Source organism: Saccopteryx leptura, chromosome 1 (assembly GCF_036850995.1).
Source record: "Saccopteryx leptura isolate mSacLep1 chromosome 1, mSacLep1_pri_phased_curated, whole genome shotgun sequence".
NCBI lineage: Eukaryota > Metazoa > Chordata > Mammalia > Chiroptera > Emballonuridae > Saccopteryx > Saccopteryx leptura.
The window spans coordinates 191,774,200-191,796,372 of record NC_089503.1 but is presented as its reverse complement, the minus strand read 5'-3'; the positions used below and the strand labels follow the sequence as shown (position 1 = coordinate 191,796,372).

The window sequence follows — 22,173 nt, the reverse complement described above, 5'->3', positions numbered from 1 at the left end:
TGTTTCTCGGGGTGTGTTTGCCAGTGGTCCCTGTTAGAGTTCCCGCGGTGTTTAAGGTGCAGAGTCAGGGATCCCACCCACAGGAAATCTGCTCCAGCAGGTTTGGGGGGGAGCCTGGGGCTATGCATTTTCCACAAGCACCTCTAAGCATTCTGATTCAGGCTGCTAGCAGCTGCCTCTTTAAGAAACACTTCCTCCTCCAGCAAATGTGCTCACAGTGCAACCTCTCCCTCCCTCGCCTCTACTGTCCTGGCTCATCTTAGCCCTGCTTTCCATATGCAGACAATCCTGTTGAGGCAGGAGCTGGGGCTAGTCACCCACTTAGTCCCATGTTGACTGGACCCTCTGCTTTTCCCTGTGTCCCTTCACTGACACAGTGGGCATGGTGTCCTGAGAGGTGGTCTCACAGCCATTCAATCCTCCCAGAAACCCAGAGGCTTCGAAAAAAGTGGCAGAGGTGACAAGGGTGCTGGTGCAGCTGATCTGATGCAACCGTTTGTCACTTAAATGGTGTGCTTGGCAAAGGAGAGGCTGGGAACTGGGGAGTTGGTATGAGAACACCAGATAAAGAAAAAGACAGGTACTCAGCGGGGAGGCGGGGCACAGAATGGGTTTGAGGCCATTAATTTGTTCTCCAAATATTTTTTTTTTTTTTTTTTTTACATAGGCAGAGATAGACAGGGACAGATAGACAGGAACGGAGAGAGAGATGAGAAGCATCAATCATTAGTTTTTCGTTGTGCATTGCGACTTCTTAGTTGTTCATTGATTTGCTTTCTCATATGTGCCTTGACCGCGGGCCTTCAGCAGACTGAGTAACCCCTTGCTGGAGCCAGCGACCTTGGGTCCAAGCTGGTGAGCTTTTTGCTCAAGCCAGATGAGCCTGCGCTCAAGCTGACCACCTCGGGGTCTCGAACCTGGGTCGTTCCGCATCCCAGTCGGATGCTCTATCCACTGCGCCACCACCTGGTCAGGCTGTTCTCCAAATATTTTATGGATGCCACATGTGTGGCAGGCACTTTGCCAGGCAAGGCACTGAGAACAAATTCTAATGTGTTTTAGTTACTATTTTGTAATTTGCTTCTTTCATCTCATTAAAAACACATCATGGAGCTCATGGCCTATCAGTTCATGTGGCTGCATAATGTTGCACTGTACGTGTGACCTATGGTTTTAGCTCATTGATTTCCTATCGCTGGCTGTTTAGGTTGTTTTCAAACTTTTCCCATTAAAATGCACATAAGATTATACATCAGGTTAAATTACTAAAGGTATAATTTTTGGGTCAAAGGGTATGAACTTTGGTGGTTTTGATGGATATGGTCAGATTCCTTTCATTGAGGTTCCAGTTGACATGGCCATCAACCATCTATTACTACTTATTTTACCACATACTTGCCATATATTAGATTATCATTTTTTTTGACATTTGCAATGTTATAGGTGAAAAAATGGTGACCTATTTTTTAATTTGCAAATTTAATTTGCATTCCTTTTATTATAAATGGATTTAAACATATTTTCATGTTTAATTCTATTTTCATTTTATTTTGGAGAAACTTCCCCTTTCTCCATCTATTGCTTTTTTTCTTAAGTAAGAATTGAGGAGGCAGAGAGACAGACTCCCGCATGTGCCCCGACCGGGATCCATTGGGCAAGCCCCCTATGGGGCGATGCTCTGCCCATCTGGGACCGTTGCTCCATTGCTCAGCAAATGAGCTATTTTAGTGCTTGAGGCAAGGCCATGGAGCCATCCTCAGTGCCTGGGGCCAACTTACCCCAACTGAGCCATGGCTGTGGGAGAGAAAGAGAGAGAGAGAGAGAGAGAGAGAGAAAGAGAAAGGAGAGGGGGAGGATGGAGAAGCAGATGGTTACTTCTTCTGTGTGCCCTGACTGGAAATCGAACCTGGAACCTCAACACACTGGGCCAATGCTCTACTGCTGAGCCAACCAGACAGGGCCCATTGCTTTTTTTCTATTGTGTTATGTTTTTTTCCTTTTTATTGAAAAGTTCTTTCTATTTTTTTCTTAATTTATTTTAAGGAGAAGAAGGGAGAGAGTGATAGAGAGACAGGAACATTAATCTGTTCTTATGTGTACCCTAACTGGGGATTGAACTAGCAACCTCTGTGCTTCAGGAGGATGCTCTAACCAACCGAGCTATCTGGCCAGAGCTGAAAGCAGTATCTGTACTAATTTTGTGCCAGTAGGAGCTGTGGGGCCACAAGGAGGATGAATTGCAGGAACCAAAGCTGAGACTTGGACAGGATTGTTCTAAAACTCCTACAAGTGCATAGGGAGTGATGGTTCATCTATCAAGAGCTCAGTGCTTCTTTGTTATATCCGAGGACTAGAGGTCTACTCCAGAGCTCTCCTGTGAAGGACCTTGGTCCTGAGCATCACCAGTGCATTTCTGGGGCATTTTGGCAAAGTCAGCTCTCCTAAGTAAATCTATCTTGGAAAGAGAGGTGCCTTGGCCTGAGCTAGGACTTCTCTCTCAGCCTTCTGACGTTCTTTCTGATCATGGAGTAGTCATTCAGTCTCCCTGGGAGAAGCCTTTTTGAGAAGCCTATTTCTAAAATAGCCATTTGAGAAACCGCTAAGTCAGTCCCTAAACCACAGTGAGGAGCTGACGATGTCTAGGAGTGACTCACACTCATACTGCTGACACAGAGGAGACATATCTGTCTCCTTCCTCCACTCCCTCCATCATAGGAATGAGCTGAGTTCATCTTTGGGCCACAGTCATGAGAATTAGAAAGCAATATGATTTCACACATAGGTGGGATATAAAACGGAGACTCATGGACATAGATAAAAGCAAAGTGGTTACCTGGTGGAGGGAGATGGGAGGGAAGAGAGTAGGGGATACAAATATATGGTGACAGAAAATGGGTTGACTTTGTGTGATGGGCACACAGCATGATCAACAGTTCAAATGCTATAGAGATGTTCACCTTAATGTACTCTTTTTTTTTTTTTTGTATTTTTTCTGAAGCTGGAAACGGGAAGAGACAGTCAGACAGACTCCCGCATAAGCCTGACTGGGATCCACCCGGCACGCCCACCAGGGGCGACGCTCTGCCCACCAGGGGGCGATGCTATGCCCCTCCGGGGAGTCGCTCTGCTGCGACCAGAGCCACTCCAGCACCTGGGGCAGAGGCCAAGGAGCCATCCCCAGCGCCCGGGCCATCTTTGCTCCAATGGAGCCTCGGCTGCGGGAGGGGAAGAGAGAGACAGAGAGGAAGGAGAGGGGGAGGGATGGAGAAGCAGATGGGCGCTTCTCCTGTGTGCCCTGGCCGGGAATCGAACCCAGGACTTCTGCACGCCAGGCTGACGCTCTACCACTGAGCCAACCGGCCAGGGCAAACCAATGTACTCTTATTGAACCAATGTCACCCCATTAAATTTAATTTCTAAATAAATAAATAAATGAAGAGAAGTTTTAGAAAGGACTTGTCAATGAAGTGGTGGGATCTTTAGGCGTTCTTTGGGCTCTCTCTGTAATTTGCGTTGTTACTGCGTAGTCATCAGATGGGGACAGATATGTGACACCTCCTCTAATGCTGAGGAGTTGAGAAGGCTAATAAATTAGAGCTCTTGTGTGTGGAGCCATGTAGAACACAACCAAACATCCTCACAAGAGTGCCATTGACAATCTGATACCCTGAAGGCAGCAGTGGTTTTCTGTGGTTAGCAGGAGCCTGCCCAGGAATAAATTGCTGCAGCCTCTTCATAGGAAAAAAAACAATCCTGCCCTGGACCCTTTAACACTTCAAGTGCCTGCTAGCTGGACCTGACCATCCAGAATAAAGCTCCTTCTCAAATCTCTGAGAACGGAACCCGAAGAAGCCGGCAGAAGAGTAGACAAGTTCAGCGTTTGATGTTAGCGCTGTCCTGGGGGGGGGGGGGGCGGGAAGGCTACTCTTATGTGGTCCACAGGGCACAACCCTCCATCTGGGAAATTCTGTGAAGTGACCTCATACTGTGGACTTTGCAGCAGAGGCTAATGTCTTTTTCAAGACCACCCTCTACCTTGGCCTGGAGAAAGAGGTGGGGTTACAGCCAAATGTCACAGGAGATGGGCTGCTCATTCAGGCTTGCAGTTTGTGTAGGGCCAGCCCACCTGGGAAGCTCACCTGTCCAAGAGCTGCAGAGCGCCCTTTCACGTGTGCTCAACAATCTGTGTGTTCTCAGTGGGTGACGTCTGAAATTCAAATAGCGGGCCGGCTGAGGGTCATTGTATGTGGCTGATGCTCAGTAAAGGGGTGCAGATTTGTTGTCTGAGATTATGACCCCTAGCTGGAGTCCACAAGGACCCTTTCTGGAAATGGTTCAGAGGAGAGTCAGGCCTCAGAGAGGGGATGAGGGCAGATGCTTCCAGGTAAAATTGCCCTGCTGCTGGGGCCTGACCTTTGAGCGCCCTCTCATACCCTGTCCCTGGCTGTGCTAACCTCGCTGTTCTTCAGTTCACCCAAGCAGAGGGGAGGGCTCACCTCCACCACGAAGTGCTAAGGAAGACTTTTCCTAGGTTATTATGGTGAACAATCATCCTCCCTCGGAAAGTGTCCTCCTACATGTCCTCCTTTTGGATATTGGAAGACTAATCTGTAAATGTCCGTATTTGATTGATGCAGAGTCGATCCATTGCTTGTGATGTGATGTATTTGTATCTAAATGAGTATTTATTTTTTTCTTACAATTATTATTAAAAATTAAATGGCATGTAAGCATAATTACAATATAAAATATTACAAATGTTTTTATTATGCATTTTTATATTATAGTGTATTATTGTTGCAATGAATAAAATGTTTCTTTTATTTATGATATTGTTTTCTTCAATTTATTTTTGTCCTCCTTTTCATTGTAAAAAAGTTGGTCACCTTATAGTTTATCCACATGCTTTTGAGTCACGGAATCCAGACCTCGGTTTAGGACTCAGTTAGGAATCTGACCACATTGAACACTGTAGGAGACAGCGGAGACAAGCTTAGGCTGGATGAATGGAAGACCTTAGCAGGTTTAGCCAAAAGACAACAAGGGAAGGTGTGACGGGGAAAGAGGCAGACACTTGTTTCTAAAGGACTCCTCATGTACGGTTGAAGCAGAGGGAGGGGACACACCAGTTGCCAATGGATTCACTCAGCTGGCTCTCCTATTGGCTCATGGCTACCTCACATGACAGACAGCGGTGAAGGATGGAGGCGGAGCCAATCTACAATTAACAGTCTGTCCATCATCGCTGCAAAGCGAGAGGGGGCCGAGCTGACTTGGAAATGGGATTCTAGCTGGGTATGAAGGTGACCCACACAGTGTACAGTAGCAAACAACAGCCCTGCCCCTGGATTTGTGACTACCTGAGAGGAAAGCACTTGTCTTGGGGGCCAGACAGCCCAGACTGAATGCTAGGCTCCATCACCTGGCATTCGTGCAGACTTGAGAAAGTCTCTTCCAATTATCAGAGTCCCTATTTGTGAAAGAAAAACTATATCCCACTTCTCAAGGGGGTGCCTCTTCTAGAACATGCATGCTCAGGGCAACAGGGAGTAAATGGTGGCTTTTATGACAGAGGAGACCTCCTGATACCTAATTTTTCAGCAAGAAACTAAGTCTCTCAAGATAAACACATCATTAGAGGCAGGAGGCACCCAAGCATGTGCCAAATGTTGGGAACACTGGAGTGTGAGCTGCCTTGTAAATTGGAAACTGCCTTGCAGTGTGAAGTGTGACAATTTTATCACTCGCGGAAGTTATTGAAGCTTCTCTGAACCAGCCAGATGACGGTATTAAAGTATATCTCAGAATTTTCAGATGAGCTTCGGATGCTGAGTGTGACACGAGTAACTTCTTCCTTATGATTTGTCATCCCCAGGGTGTGGTCTTCTTTGTTGGTGCCTGAGCAATGACAATGGCATGGGAGTGTGTGCGAGGGCTGCACTGGCCTCCTTATTCCTGTCTCACTCTGGGCAAAACGCTGGCAGGTGTCCTGTTTCTGAAATGGTTCTGTGATTGTAGCTTTTTTTTTGTTCCATTGGGAGAAATGAGCTGGGACAGTGTTGGCAGGGCAGCTGGCTTGGTGGTTGGTGAGGGTGTGGGAGGGAGAGCAGAGAGAACGGAGGGCCAAGTGCTCCAGTCGTTGATCTCAGACCCCTTCCCTACCTGAAAGCACAGGGACTGAGCTCCTGGTGCAGAGATGGACAGGAGCCCAGGACTTCTTATCCTGGGACCTTGCGACCCCTGGAAGGGTGGAGGTGGTATCCCTGGACTACAGGAAGCCAGATGCTGAAGATGGTGGGTGGCCTGTTTCCCGTCTCTGCCAGTTCGAGCATTTCTGTTTTGCCTTTTGTAGGAGACCCATTAGGCATGATGCTGCCAGAACCTGCATCATCCCTCCTCCCTGCTCACTCCCTGGAGTTTCAGGCTGGGCTGGTGTATGTGTGACAAGAGTGGCCATACCTGACCCAGAGGCTGGCCTGAAGGAGAAGGACACAGGCCGCCACACCAAGCCATCTAGGCCCTGCATCAGCTAGACTAGGGAGACAGAAAGACTGGCTGGTTGGCAGGGAACAGGCAGACCCCAACAGAGCTGCAGGCCCCTGTCCAGGCCTCTGCTACAGGCTCCTTGGAGCTTCAAAGGCAATTCCTTCTTCTCTGGGCTCCTGAGTTTGGCTCAGCCCGTCATGGTTGCACCCATTGGTTGAGGGGAACCGTAGAGTGTCCCAGCTTCCAACCTCAGCTCCCTCCTCTAAACCTAGGTCCTTACACTTTCTGACCACTTTAGCAGAAAGGTTTTGGGCACGTACCCTCGATGTAGTATATATTTTAGTTTATCTATATACAACCATGTTAGTATATTTTGAATATAAAAATATGCACAAAATAAAAATTAAAGTGATGCAATAAATAATATTTTGAACTAGCATTTGTTTATTGCTTATTAAAGAGTCTAAAATTTATTTACTGCTTATTAAAGAGTCCTTTATTTTCTTTTGACATCTTGGCTCAACTCTGAGTGATGTGGTGATTCAAAGGCCTGGGTTAAGTCTAGTTTATTTGGACATTTGGGTTTAACGGTTGCCACCCTTAAAAAAGATATATTGGGTCCGAGTGGAAGCCACTTGTAGATGATACTTACTAGTTCTTCACTAAGCCTCATTATTCATTTTTTCAGTTATATCTACTGATTATGCAAAAATATTTATTGAAATTCAGTAACTAAATTTCTACTTTTCTTGTATTAATCAGTAAAGTTCTTAATACTAATTAGATGGCCTTTATGTAAACATTGCTTGGAAATTTTTTCTTTTAGTAAATGAAAGGAGGGGAGGCAGAGACAGACTCCGGCATGTTCCCCAACCAGGATCCACTTGGCAAGCCCCCTAGGGGGGAATACTCTGCCCATCTGGGGTATTGCTCCATTGCTCAGCAACTGAGCAATTCTTAATGCCTGAGGCAGAGGCCATGGAGCCATCCTCAGCACTTGGGACCAACTCCCTTTGATTGAGCCATGCTGTAGGGGGGTAGAGAGAGAGAGAGAGAGAGAGAGAAGCGAGAGAGGGAGGGATAAAGAAGCAGATGGGCAATTCTCTTATGTGCCCTGCCTGAATTGAATCTGGGACATCCACATGCTGGGAAGATGCTCTACTACTGAAACAACTGGCCAGGGCAGAAAATTTAATAATAAGTTAGATAGGTCTGTTTTAAAGGATTTTTAAAATATAAGCTTTATTGAGACATACTTCATATACCACACAATTCACTCATTTAAAGTGCACAGTTGAATGACTTTTAGTATGTTCACAGAGTTGTACAACCATCACAATAATTGTTTAGAATATTTTTATAACCCACCAAAATACCCTTTCCCCTAGTTCTAGACAACCACAAATTTACTTTATATTCTGGATATTCCATATAAATAGAATCATACTATATGTGGTATCTTTATGACTGACTTCTTCACTTAACATAATGCTTTCAAGGTTCATCCATGTTGTACCCAGTATCATTCCTTTTTATGGCAAAATAATAGTTTATTGCATTGATATATCACTTTTTAAAAATATGTTATTCAGATAATGGACATTTAGGTTGTTTCCACTTTTGGCTATTATAAATTATGCTGCTATGAATATTTATGTATAAGCTTTTGTGTGGAAATCTGGTGTCATTTCTCATGGGCATATGCCTAGCAGCGAAATTGCTAGGTCAACAGTAACTCTATGTTTAACCTATTGAGAAACTGCCATACTGTTTCCAAAGCAGCTGCACCATTTCACATTTCCACCAGCAACATATGAGGTGATTTCATCAGCATGTCTAATTTATCCACATTTTTGCCAATACTTATCATCTGTCCTTTTTATTATAGCCACCTTAGTGGGTGTGAAGTAGTACCTATTGTGGTTTTTATTTGCATTTTCCTAATGACTAATGATGTTGAATATGTTTTCACATGCTTACTGGAGAAATGTCTATTCAAGTTCTTTGCCCATGTTTAAATTGAATTGTCTTTTTATTATTGAGTTGTATGTTATATGATATCATATATATGATTTGCAAATATTTTCCCTCATACTTTAGGTTGTATATTTATTTTCTAGATGTTTCTAAGTTTTTATAGAGTGTAGACATGGAAGTTTCTGTAAGTGTCACATTTAGATGGTTTTCAGGAATGCAGTCATTTAATGATAAAAACAGTTTCAAACTTCACTTTTAAAATGTCTTTTTTAGTGCACAACCTTCTCTTTAAATGAATTATTTTCTCACTTCTAGTTATAATATTACCTTTACCTTGAAGACTAAAGGTGTTTTAAAATTTATTTATATATCTTAATAATACTTGTTGACAGGCATACTGTTGAATGCCACTTGTCATCATAGAAAATGTCAGCCAATTTGGGACACCCTTTTTTAAGAACCATGGTCGGTTTAACAAGTCTTTTAAGTGTCTTGCCATAAGGCAACCATTGCAGTACAAAAATTTTATGATCACTCCAAATGAAAGTTTAAAGGTCTTATTTTTATAAAACTAACCACATGGTGACATCAACTTCTATGCTATAGGAATGAGTCTGGAAATGAATTTCAAGTGAGGCGCTTTATTTGTAAACCTAACCTCAGAATTTCTTATATTAAAAAAAAAAAGAATTCTGATTAAAGCAGCAGCTCCCACCATGGCTACACTTTACAAAGTCTTCCCCAAATATATAATTTTTATTAAAGGTATTATTTAATGTCAAGTACCTCTTTTCCAGGGCATCTTTTAGCAGCTCACACAAAATTTTTTTTTAAGGTTTGTTTTATTATTTATACAGAATTTAACAAATGCTATAAGTTGAGATGTTGGGGACAGCTGTACTTTCATCCAATTGTATAAGAAACCTCCTCGCCTAATTGCTTTAACACTTACTTCTTCAGAAATGCTCACCAAGAATTGAATTTATGTCTTTCAATATATCTGCTAACAAAGATTACATTTTAGTTTGTTGACATATTGTTTTTCATTCATTTTTTTTCCCTAGGAAAAAAAAGAATGTTACCAAATGTTAAGTGATTTTGCTAGTCTAATGCCTTACAAGAAATTTTTAAATTTATCATTAGGTTCAGTGAACTTTTCAGAAGTGGTGGATTAAATATATATATATTTTAATTTTAAACATAAACTGGTAGAGGTCTGTACTTGTGTCTATATTCTTTCTTAGTTTTTAAATGTCTTGCTATCATGATGGTTTCATGCTATCATTAGCCAATATCTCAGCACAATACACACTTCGGCGATATTAATAGTGGCATTAAATCATTCTTCAAATCACCTTCTTGATAATTTCGGTATTTGTGGCTGATTTCCCATCAGGCTGATTAGATTGTCCCTATTGTTGCTTGCTAATGAGGCTGATAAAGGCTGCATATCAGGGATCGGGAAAGGGTCATCTTTGCTATTTTTTGGTCCTTCACTGGGTTTGCTGGTTAACTTTATTTTTCACCCTGTAGTTTTATTGCAGGAATCTTTGAAGGCCATTTTGTAAGAGTGAACAGAGTTGAAACTGAACAGTCTAACAGGGCTTCACACAGCAGCTTCTGCAGGAAGAAATGGTTGAGTGACAGCCTGACTTCACCTCTTCCAGGTTCTCTCCGGGCACCTGTGTATCACATCCAACCTGGGACAATTGACGTGGAGAAGAAGAAAAAACAGCCGCATTAGCCCTAGCTGGATTACTCAGTTCATTAGAGCATTGTCTCAGAGTGCAGAGGTTGCTGGTTCAGTCCTTGGTTAGGGCACATAGAAGAATAGATCAATGTTATTATGTTTCTCTCTCTCTCTCTCTCTCTCTCTCTCTCTGTCTCTCTCTTCCCTTCCTGTCATGCTAAAATCAATAAATAAAAATTAAATTAAAAAGTCAGCTTCATTAATCTTTGAATAAATATAATAAAATTTAGTTTCTTCATTTTGTGAGATAAATATTAATTAAATTTCTAACATTTCTTTCTATGCCCCAGAGGGCTGTCATGGCAGTTCTGAGGTACATGTATCCTAATTCGGAGACCAAAGTACCTTTTCAGAATAAAGATAGCAAACAAGTCGGATCTATATTTGTATTTCAAAAACAAACAAAAAACACCAAACGTCTCCAAAGGCACGTGGGTGTAGCCCTGTTTGTAAGATGCATTGTTTAATAGTTTTATTGGAAACCTTGTTAAAAAATAGTCTAAATAGATAAGGAGTGTTTGCGATCCTCTGACAGATGAATCCATTGTGTAAAACAAATAATCAGTCTCTGTGTCTCACAATTTTGGGCTTTATTTTTTTAACCCCAGATGCCAAGGGCTGAGTTAATCACACTTCCTGGCTCAGTGCACATTATCAGGATTGTCTGTACAAGATCCCACTGTAGTTTCTAATTTTTGTTTAATCATTCCTTTTTATAGGCATTTTCTACTCCCATTTTCCTTCCTTCATGGGCCACCATTTTCTGTTTTGGATTCATCTCTATATCTGTCTTTTTGTTTATAAACAAATATATAGTTTATAAAATGTAGTTTGTGCATAAACTACATACAAATCTAATTTGTAAAACAGTGGTTTTGTGTGCATGGGTTTTTAGAATTTTCATAAATGGCAAGTGCTCTTGATCTAATTCTGCTTTTCTTCTTTATTCAATATAATGTTTTGGAGGTCTATCCATGCTGCTGTGTGCACATCTGGTGTGTGGTCTCTCACAGCTGCATAGGATTCTACTATGAAGCAACATCTACTATAGTACATGTTGCTTCATCTAGAAATGGATGCCTAGATAGCCCCCGATTCCTTAACATCACAACAAACCGAGATTAGCCTTCATGTGTTCATTCCCTTCTAGGACATTCGTGACAACTTGCTATATAGTCATGAAGGCAGAACGCTTGTCAAAGAGACCCCAGAGGGCTGTCTCACCATCTGCCACGTGAGAACACAGGGAGACAATAGCTGTCTATGAACCAGACTGCACTGAACCTGCTGGTGACTTGATCTTGGATTTCCCAGTCTCCAGAACTGTGAGGTACATGTCTGTTGTTTATAAACCACTGCCTCCCAGTCTATGCTATTCTGCTATAGCAACCCAGACAGACTAAGGCAAGAATCACTCAGGAGCTGGGTTGCTGGATGATGGAGTATTCATATACCTACAGGGAGGAACAACACAAGGTAGTGCTGCAGGGGGCTGCCCCAGTTACACCCCTCCCTCCAGCAGGGCGGTTGGCCTGCCCAATTTTTCCATTGCTGCTAATTTGACCGGTGCAATGAGATATTTGGTTATTAATTTTCATTTTCCTGACAATATTAAGTTTAATATCCCATCCACATGCTTGTCAGTTCCTTTGGTCTCCTCTTCTGTAAATTGCCTGATTCTTTATGTTGCAGGCACACTATTTCGGGTTGGGTTTCCTTGCTTGTTGGTTTGCAGGAGTTCCTTATATATTCAAAATGTTAGTTATTTTCTTTTAGACAAAGCATGTCTCTTGTCCCCATCTGTCACCATTCTGTGGAGTGGTCGTGCAGCACAATGGGTAAGGACATGGCTCTAGAGGTTTGCGTCTAGATGGCCTGGGTTTGCATTCAGCCTGTGCCTTTACCTAGACTACCCTGGGGCCAATTAACCTGTATGCATCTCAGTACCTTACCTGTGAAATGGGGATAAGAACAGTATCTACTCCATAGTCAGGCAGTATTTAAAACACTTAGAATAGTGCCTGGCACATTTTATGTATGTATTATATAAGCATTGGTTAAATAAGTACAAAATTTAACTTTGCTTTGGAGTTCTTGTGCCAAGGAGTCACTAACGGTCTTATATCTTCATCCCCAATAAAGGTCTGATGCTCTGTTTTGATTGTCCATGAAAATGGAATCCTAACAATATAAGAAAACGCTGAACCTATGGCTTTGAGCTCTGACCTCGCGCCTGCTTCCTGGCCACCTTTTTCTCTCCTGCCTCTACCCTCTCTTCCCTTCCCAGTCTTCCCTCTCTCTCTCTCTCTCTCTCTCTCTCTCTCTCTCTCTCTCTCTCTCTCTCCTTTTCTCTCCTTCTGCCTGTCTTTCTCCCTTCCCTCGCACTCCCAGTAGATGTACTAATCCCTTGGTTCAGCAGCTGGATCCACATATGAACAGATGTTTTGGTTACTGACTTTGCCCAGGTGGCCAACCAGTGGGTGAAACACAGGATGCTAGCGAAAAGCTCCCAGCTGCAGAACAACGGTGAAATTGTCTCTAGTTTTCTGCTTGTTCCTGCAGTGTTTTCAAGGTGGTGTTCTCTCCTACAGCTGCAGGCTGTATTCTTCCTGATGTTTCCTCTACCTCTGTCCAATAGATGGTTTTAAGCCTTCTAATCCAATTAGTCCCTGATAGGATTTAGGTGTTTCTTCTTCTGTTAGTAAATGGACTGTCATTTACCCATGGCGTGTCCTTGGCTATTTATTGAAAGTGGCCCTAAAGTTTTCTGTTCTTTCTCTGGGCAGATGTATCAAGTCTGAGTCTGCATTAAAAGGACTGCTTCAACCATCTGGGGACAAGAAACCCCTTCCTGGTCTGTGGATGTCACAGTGCTGTAACATTGGGTCCTGGCTGCGGCATGTGCTGGCTGGTATGCCTGACACTGCAGTGTTCACGGTGGGGCCTGTGGGCACTCTTGGAGATTGAAGGACATAATTTAGCACAGAGAAGAAAGAAATGCTTTTATACACAGCAGTCAATAAATATAGAAAGCTGATACCTCTAGAAATATCATCTGCATATCCAGAGTCACAGCAGACATGTAGAGGGCCATCGCAGGGGATTTTTGGTAATTTTATTAAGATGGTCTTTTGAAATGTTCCTGGAATCATGGAATGTCAGATAGGTCACCATCTAGCAGCATGTTCTAGGAGGGGGCCATGCTGGCCTGAACATTTCCTGTTCGGAGGGCTGACACCGAACTGCAGTGCATTTAACATTCTAAGCCCCTGGGCCCTGAAGGCTAGCAGCTCCCTTCCTTTGTCGACATAAAAACGTCCAAATCTGCCCTGATTTTTTGGTGACATTTATTTGAGCCAGACTGATGACAGTGCTGGGGAGCAAGACCTCAAATGCCCTTGAGAATAACAATTTCGCTTTGTTTTATGCATTTTGAATTAAGGAAGGAATATAAGGAAGATTATATAAAGGCCAAGCTTAAACTGCAGGATGATTTGCCCCCTTGAAGGAGGTTACATGTTTCGGGGGTCCAAAAAAAGCAGATTACTCCTGGCATTTCAAAGGTGTGTTCACCTAGATGTACAAGGACAATGGGCAGAACTGGCTTAATACCTTTCACTAAAGACGTTCTAGGCCTGGGGCATGAGGATCCACCATGACCTGACCAGCTAGGGACTTATAGTCACATCATCCTGTGAAGTAACTTCTAGTTAGCTTGATTACAGCACCCCCTTCTCAACCACAGCATTCAGTGTCAATCAAAAATGTTCCCATGGCCCTGGCCGGTTGGCTCAGCGGTAGAGCGTCAGCCTGGCATGCGGGGGACCCGGACTCGATTCCCGGCCAGGGCACATAGGAGAAGCGCCCATTTGCTTCTCCACCCCCCACCCCCTCCTTCCTCTCTGTCTCTCTCTTCCCCTCCCGCAGCCAAGGCTCCATTGGAGCAAGGATGGCCCGGGCGCTGGGGATGGCTCCTTGGCCTCTGCCCCAGGCGCTAGAGTGGCTCTGGTCGCGGCAGAGCGACGCCACGGAGGGGCGAGCATCGCCCCCTGGTGGGCAGAGTGTCGCCCCTGGTGGGCGTGCAGGGTGGATCCCGGTCGGGCGCATGCAGGAGTCTGTCTGGCTGTCTCTCCCTGTTTCCAGCTTCAGAAAAATACAAAAAAAAAAAAAAAAAAAAGTTCCCATATATTTTCACAAACCCTCTCCAGTTCTTCACTTTCTTTTCTTTAAATGAAAGGAGGGGAGATAAAGAGACATTCCCAGTGAGCCCCAACCCGGATCCACCTGGCAACTACTGTTTGGGGATAATGCTCGAATCAACCAAGCTATCCTTACCCCAGGCTCAAATCAACTGAGCCACCAGCTGCCACAGGGAAAGAGCGAGAAGGGGATAGGAAGGGAAAGAGAAGCAGATGGTTGCTTCTCATGAGTGCCCTGACTGGGGATCGAACCAGGACATCTGCAAGCCAGGCCAACGCTTTATACTGACCCAACCAGTTCACACCTTTTTGACAAGGACCTAGGTTAAGAGAACTGAGAGTTGCTGAGGAGTGACAGCTTGGTGCTGGTGTCACTTCTGTCTGATGCTCTTTCTACTTATACCAGGTTGGTCTACACAGAGTGAGGGCCCTGAGCTGGGTGGAAGGTGGGAGACTGGCACTCCTTTTGCTCTCTGGTTGGTGTTGGAGGGTTCAGTGGGTGTGTTCTCTCCACTTTCCACACCCACCCTACACACACTCAGCCACCTGTCAACACACACAATTACCTTTCTTGGAGGACTTTTCTGTGTTTCATCTGATGCTTTAGCCCTCCCCAAAGTGACCTTGAAATACTAAGGCTTGTTGGATCAAACCACAGATTAGATCAAACCTTCTTTTCCACTTATCCAACCGGTGTTCCTACCCAGACCTTTTACTCCTGACTAAACTGTTTTGAGAGCAGCAGCTCTGCAGCCTGGGTTTCAATCTGTCCCCACAGCCTTGGTGAAGTCTTTGAAAGACTTCCCTTCCCTCAGCAATCCCATTTCCTTTGATTTTTACTCTGCTTCTGTTTGTACTATTTCTTCAAAAATTATCTCTTCATCTGCCCAAATAGTCTACTCACAATAGACTCTAGGTGGACAGGAGGCACAAGACTTGGTGTAATCCTGGTTATGAACACTTATAACTAATTTTGTATATAGAATTACATATAAATTGTATCTTATAAATTAAAATGATATATAAATTTAAATTATGCATGATAATTTAATATCTATATTAAAGGCACTTCATTTGCTATCTAATTTAATCCCCATGACATCTAGGAGGTTACTATTTTCATTTTATTGGTGGAAATCAAAACTCAGAGAGGTCATGAAATATACCAATATCACACAGCAACTAGGGAGTCTTCCTTCCCTCTGTCCCTCTTTTCCTTCCTTCTGAGATCTAGGGACACAAGAGAGAGCAGTAAGGGTGTGAGTTTGTATATACCTTGGGAGGGGAGAAAAGGTTAGAGTGGGAAGAGATGCCCTTGGGGATATATCTGTACTGATGGAAGTTTCTCCTTCGTTGGGGAGACAGACATACCATGGCAGTGCTGGCCCTGGGTGGGCAGCTTGATGGCCTCGGTGCTAAGCCTGGATGCTCTGTGGGTCCACAGAAAGTTCATGTGACTCTTGCCTTCTCCATTGTGTCTTCTTGCTTCTTCACTTTCTCCTTTCGTTCTTCCTTTTAAACACAGCTGGAGTCGGGACCCTGATCATCCTAACCCAAATCTTTGCAGTGACCTCCTTGCTGGCCCCTGGTCCTATCCTTTTTTGGTCTAGCCTGTCATCTGCTCCAGAATTTATTGCAGGGGTCTCAAACTCGCGGCCCACGGGCCGCATGCGGCCCGCCGAACAATATTAAATATTTTGAACTTCGTGGATTAGTCTGCGGGCCGCACAAAATTGTTCGGCGGGCCGCATGCGGCCCGTGGGCCGCGAGTTTGAGACCCCTGATTTATTGTGAGTCCCTACTGCCATATTTTCCAAGAGCGAACTCCCCTGGGAGGGCTTCAAGGTAGTCTATAATCTTGCCCTTCCCAACACATTTGACCTCAAATCCTTTCCTATGCAAGCCGCCTTCCCCACTGCCTAACAAGGCTGCCCTTCCCTCTGTCCCTTGCACAGACCCTTGGTTCATTCAAACACTCACCTCCTGTTTTGACTTTTTGTAAAGCACAGCTCCTCCTGCCTCCTACTCATTAATGTGTAGAATTACAGTTCAAAACATGGGCTTTTGGGGTTAAAGAGAACCGTGTTTAAATGATGTAATTGCCACTTGGCTGCGTGTGACCTTCTTTAATTTTCAAAGTCAGAGTGACCTCATGTAAAGTGAAAATAGCAGTAGCAATTTCCAAGCGTTGACAGAAGAATGACATGATAAAGAGTCACATGAAAATCATTCTGCACAGGGTCTGGCACCTGGAAAGGACTCAGACACGGTCATGACTGCCATCCCCATCCATTCTTTAAGGTCTGTCCTGGACCTGCCTTCTTCATGAGGCTTCTTTGCCTGCTTTCCTAACCCGCCATCAAGTCCTAGTGCATCGAGGGCACCAAATGTGGCCCTGGACTATTCTCCATGTGGTGAATGACTAGGCGCTATCTCCCATCCTGGCTATACACCTTTGAGGACAGAGATGGTGGTTTTCCATGCGTGTTTCTTTTGTACGCCCACAGCACTTATAATACGTGGTTGGAGCTAAGGGGAACGAGTATGGGAGGTGATTCTTTGTCCACAATATATTAAGATTCTGTGAATCCAGGTTCCCAGGAGCCCTGTAGCCCATATGATTGAGGGCCGGGAAACTGGGACACACCAGAGCTGGGTTTGCACAGAGCAGGCTTGTGGCTGGGGGAGGGGTGGACCGTAGCCAGGGTGCCCAGCTGCTCCTTGTGGGTGTCTCGCACCATGTCAGCTTGCTGGTGACAGTGGGCTCCACAGCTGCGGCCCCCAGAGGCCAGCCTGTTTTCTGCTTTGTACACCCTGAGGAATCTTCCTGGTCAACGTTTTGGAATAGGACGAGAAAGGTTTTTACATGAAACAGGTGTGGGCTCTGTTTAATGAGAGGAATTTGAGACACAAACTGGGAGGATTATGTGAACTGGCTTCTTGACAAGGTAATTACAGGGTTTTTGTCACTACTAAATTAAGGTCCTTTGACAAGGCACTGGGCTTGTTTCAGTTAGCATTTCAGGGGACCAAGGCTGTCTTTCATGCTGGACCACAGGGAGGCGCCTCGTGTGGGAACACCTGCTTGTTTTAGAATTAAGAATGTTTCTGAAACATTCCACATCAATTGATTTTTATAAATATTTTACCTTTGGCTGATGTTTCACTTCTAATTGATGAGCAAGCACATTTGAATACTTCCTCTTTTCATTTCCTGAGTAGTTAATTGTCTGTAAATGTGTGAAGGAGAAGGTTTTCTATTTAAGGCAATTAAGCTATTTTAAGCGAATCCTTTTGTAAATGAAAAAAATTCCCATTTTATGAAGAAAAATTTTCCCCAATTGATCCCTCTAATAAATGGATTTCTCTGGCTGTATAAAATCATTAATGTACTGGACTTAGCACACTATCGACAGGGATTGTCCAGGGTGGATACCTGGTAGAGCAGATGGAGGTAGGGGGGTGGGTGGCGGGGATATGGGGGGTGGGGCATGGAGGAAGGTGGACAGTGAATGAACAAGCACCTGGCATTTCCTGCCTAATCCACTGGGGTCCTGTGAGACTGTGTTATTGTCCCCATTTAGCAGATAGAGGAAGTGAGGTGGGAAGGGGTTTAGTCTGAGCTTGAGGTGGAACAGCAGGCTCAGGAGATGCCAGGACCCAGGTCTTTCTACTGGATGCAACCTGGTAAGATGACTTAGGTGTTGGGTTTCCAGGCCACTGACCCTTCTTGATCTTTGAAGCCATTCTGAGAGTCCAACCCCCTATCCTGGCCTTTTTCCCGATGCAGTTTCCCTGCGGAGAGGCGGGGGGAGGGCGAGTCTCCACAGCTGGGATCAAACACGGCTCACGGTTTGACTTTGGTGACATAAAGACCAAGAGGCAAGATCTTTGGGGCCACCTGGAGGTTGGCTAGCATGATGTTACACATCTTAGAGAGAGGCTATGTTATGCAGTGTTCCTCAGACTTGCTTTTCCACAGATAATCCTCCAATCCCTTTGTTTTCAAAGGAATGCTTATTCCTGGCTTGTGTCGACACCCACTGTTCTAGCCCAGATTGTTCAATCCAGCCCCTAGCATGGATGAGCTGCTGCCCAGCCCCACACAGTGCCAGAAAGTTCCCTGGTATTGTGAGGAGGTGTGTGCTTCAGGGCATGTGCAGCCAAGGTCAGAGCACAAGACTAGGCAGGTACGCTGTGCTGCCCATGGAGGCCGGGCTCTCCTCGGGCAGATGGCTGAGTTGAAGGAGCTCCTGGACATTTAAACTGCACCCCTCCAGGGAGACTTTCCCTCACCATAGCATGTAGTGCCACACACTCCCCACCATGTCCCTGTGGTCACCGGTCACCGAGTTGGTCTCTACTCCTCAGAACCTTCCTCCCCTTCTGCTGTTGTCACCTGGGACCATTGCTCTTCTCCACATGAAAGCCTTCTTCCTGGCTTTGCTCATGGTTTCGTCAGAATGAGCCTTTTAAACAGGATTCTGGGTTATTAGCAACAGAAGAAACCCATTGTCTTTTCTGTGAGGAAGACTGTAATCACAAACACAATTGTTTGGTGCGTGCATTCTGGGGAGGGTGGCTGTCCCTCCTGGCCCATTCCAGAATAAACCAAATGTACAGTGGGAAAAGAGACACAGACACAGCATGAGATTTTATAACAAATTAGATCGGGTATTTGTGTCCTTCTGTATCGAAACACGGCTTCTGTCCCAAGCCTGCCTCTGTCTGCATTGATACTTGGCACAAATGCAACCTTCCTAATCACAAAGCTTCCCTGAAGTGCCATCGCCCAAGAGGTGGTGTCCTTCCTGCTTTGCTTTGCAGGGACGTCCCCATTCACCTCTCCAGCCCCCTCTTCTATCCCAGCTGCCTCACAGTCTCCTGCGATCAAGTGCCTCAGACACTGGCCCACTGCCCCCTCCTAGAGAAAGTGCGAGGCACTTGTTCACGCATCACCTTGCATGGTGGACATGGGCATGCCCATAAACTGCCCGGTACTTCCAGTTGCCCAGTTGGGGAAAGAAGTCCAACTGCAGTGGATGCGGCCATCACTGAGGGTGTGACGTGGTGGTCTCTGAGCTTAGTCTGTGTGAACGCTGGGAACACCTCTGAGAAGCCTGGCCAGGCAGGGCTAATGCCCCTCCCCCACCCCCCGCCAAGTGATACACGCTTTTCCCTCTTCAAGTGCCCTCCTGGGCCAAGCTGACTTATTTGTGGGAGTCATTTGTGAGCACCCCTCCTCTGTGCCCACAAAGTTTCCTGGGGTCATTTCCTTTTTTCTCTGCAGAGCAGATGTTCCACTTGGATATCTGGTCAGAGGCAAAAGGAAACGTGATTCCTAGGCAGGACAGTTCTGGAAACTGTAGGCTGTCCTTTGTGTCATGAACGTATAGCCATAAAGCACACGCCTCTGTTCCTACACAATTGCTGATTAAGCACTGGGGTTGTTATGACAGAGGAATAAAAAAAGAAAGGTGGTTTCTAATTTTGTCAGGGAGAGTAAAGACTCAACTCTTCAACAGAATGTTTATTGGGGAGTTTCAAACTTTTCTGTCAAAGATCTGACTCCCCTGGTGATAAGGCTGGCCTCCCACCTCCACCGGCAAATCTGTTGATATGTTTTCTAACATGTTGTGCAGTCATTTCCCCCTTAATTGTCCCATGGAACTACTGAGTATGTTTTTCCTGAGTCAAGGATGACAAACCCAAGGCATAGAGACAAGAACGCTTAGATCACTTGCTCCGAAGGAGGTCTTCCTGGGTTACTGTAGCCCCCTGTTGTCCCCACCTTTGTGGACGTGGCTTCCCGTAAAGTCCAGTGAGAGCTGTTCTAGAGATCAACACATGCCAGTCTGCTCTGCTTCTGGAACTTAGCCTGTCCAAGAAGAAGGTCCCCACCACTGGCCTGGGCCAGGGGGAAAGGCAAATGTCCTTTTGGTAACAGGAAGGGTTGTCACGACTGATTTGCCGTCAGATTTGCTGCCCAGAAACCAGCCAGGCCCCAGGATGTGGCTGAACAAGATGGTGTGAGATAGATGACTCCCCGCACTGCCTATGTCATCTGGGCTGGTGTCTGTCCTCATCCACCGACCCCCAGCTCCTTTGCATCTGGAGTGAATCTGGAGCTCATTGTTGGCTACTGATAATGAGATGCCTTGGAAGGGGTGGGCAATGTGGAGCCATTTCTTTGTGGGAGACTTAAGAGCCATTGCAGGTCTGCCCCATCTCTCTTTTCCCTCTGCATTGTGACCAGAGTGTCCCAGGGAGGGCTGCTCTTTCCCATTTGATCCCGGAGCCCTGACAGCATGGGGCAGGCTGAGAGCGAAGCCAACCATTTGGCTTTGACATGAGTGAGAAATAAACCTTGGATGTTACAAATCACTGAAATTCCAGAGCTGTGTGCAAGGCAAGTGCAGATCAACCTAAGGTGGCTGACAAAGAGACTAAGTTCCTGTGTATAATTGGATTGGTACTTGCGGTTCTCTAGGACAGTTCCTCACGCAGTCTGACTATCAGCCCTACCTTTCACACATCTTGGCCACTTAATAGCCAGCATGAAAACAGTAAACTCACAACTCGATGAGTGATTGATTTTTAGCTCTGTTTTTATACCAGATGGTGGGCGGGAGGAGATTTGATGTTGAGAAAGAGACAGGAAACCATCACAAACAGGAAGGCTTCTGAAGGACACATGGGTCCTCCAGGGAGCTCTTGGCAGAATAAGCACCTTCCCCTCCCCTGTGCCCACAAAGTTTGTAGATCTCTTTAACACACTGTGTTAGTCAAGGCTTTTCTCCTGCAGTGGGCATGTCACAGGGGTTCATGGGACATGCACACTTGGAGAATACAGAGAATTTCTAGGCCTTTTGTCCTTTAAAGTCATTCAAGACCACCAGTGGCCGGGCAGCAGTCTGTCTCTGAGGATGTGGTGTGTGGACAAGGCAGCTTCCGTACTTGTCCCATCTCTTTTGAGCTAGGACAATGGAAATCTGAATGGCTGCTTGTTCTCACTGACACAGGGAGGAGACAATCTGGAATAGCTTGGGACACGCAGGTGGAAGACAGAGCCACGTGGTAAAAGTGAACCCTTTGGACAAATGGGGCTGGGCCACTGGCTGAGGACCAGGAATGAGCTCCTGGCGCAGTTATGTGTGTGCAAGGTTTGAAGCTAACGCACATCTGTATCTCTCTATACTCATGTTTAACTAAACTGCTTAACGACCTGCCGATATTTATACCATAGTGTGACTTCTATTCTGTTCACTTTATTATATTGTTACTTTGCAAAGTCATGAGTTCAAAGGCACTTTTTCATGTGTGCTGGGAAATCAGAGTGACCAATTCCAGGAGCACAGGCATCAGGGTCATGTCTTTGCCGCACCACTCTGAGCTTCCTGCAGGAGATGAGCCCAGAGACTGTTCCGGAAAAAAGCACCTCATTACCAGTCGGGGCCGTGGCTCTGGCCTTCAGAGCTGTTCTCTGGAACTCTGCTACATGGCTGGAATGGATGGCAATGCGGTGCACTGCATAGACCCTGGCAGTCTAAACAGCCTCCTATCTCCCATGTCACTTTCACCTTCCCTCTGGCTTTCTGCTGAGGGCTGGGGGACAAAGCCAGTTGGCTGGGATACACTAGTTAACAAAGAGAAAGAGCAGGAGGAAGGGGCAAGCAGGGAGTGTGTGCATATGAGGGAGGGGGTTCAAGGGCCAGTGAGTATGGGAGGGGTGCACGGGAGGGATGTGTGTGCACATGTATG

General features: G+C 45.3%; 1 long non-coding RNA gene across 1 annotated transcript in view; it reads left to right on the top strand.

Annotated features, from left to right (window-relative positions):
* Positions 1-3,192: 3,192 nt before the first annotated feature.
* The window catches only part of LOC136404089 (uncharacterized), a 374,264-nt gene continuing 355,283 nt past the window's right edge, over positions 3,193-22,173 (top strand). The window contains exon 1 of the long non-coding RNA XR_010751227.1: positions 3,193-3,375. This is a non-coding gene — a long non-coding RNA (uncharacterized lncRNA). The remainder of the gene's footprint in view (positions 3,376-22,173) is intronic.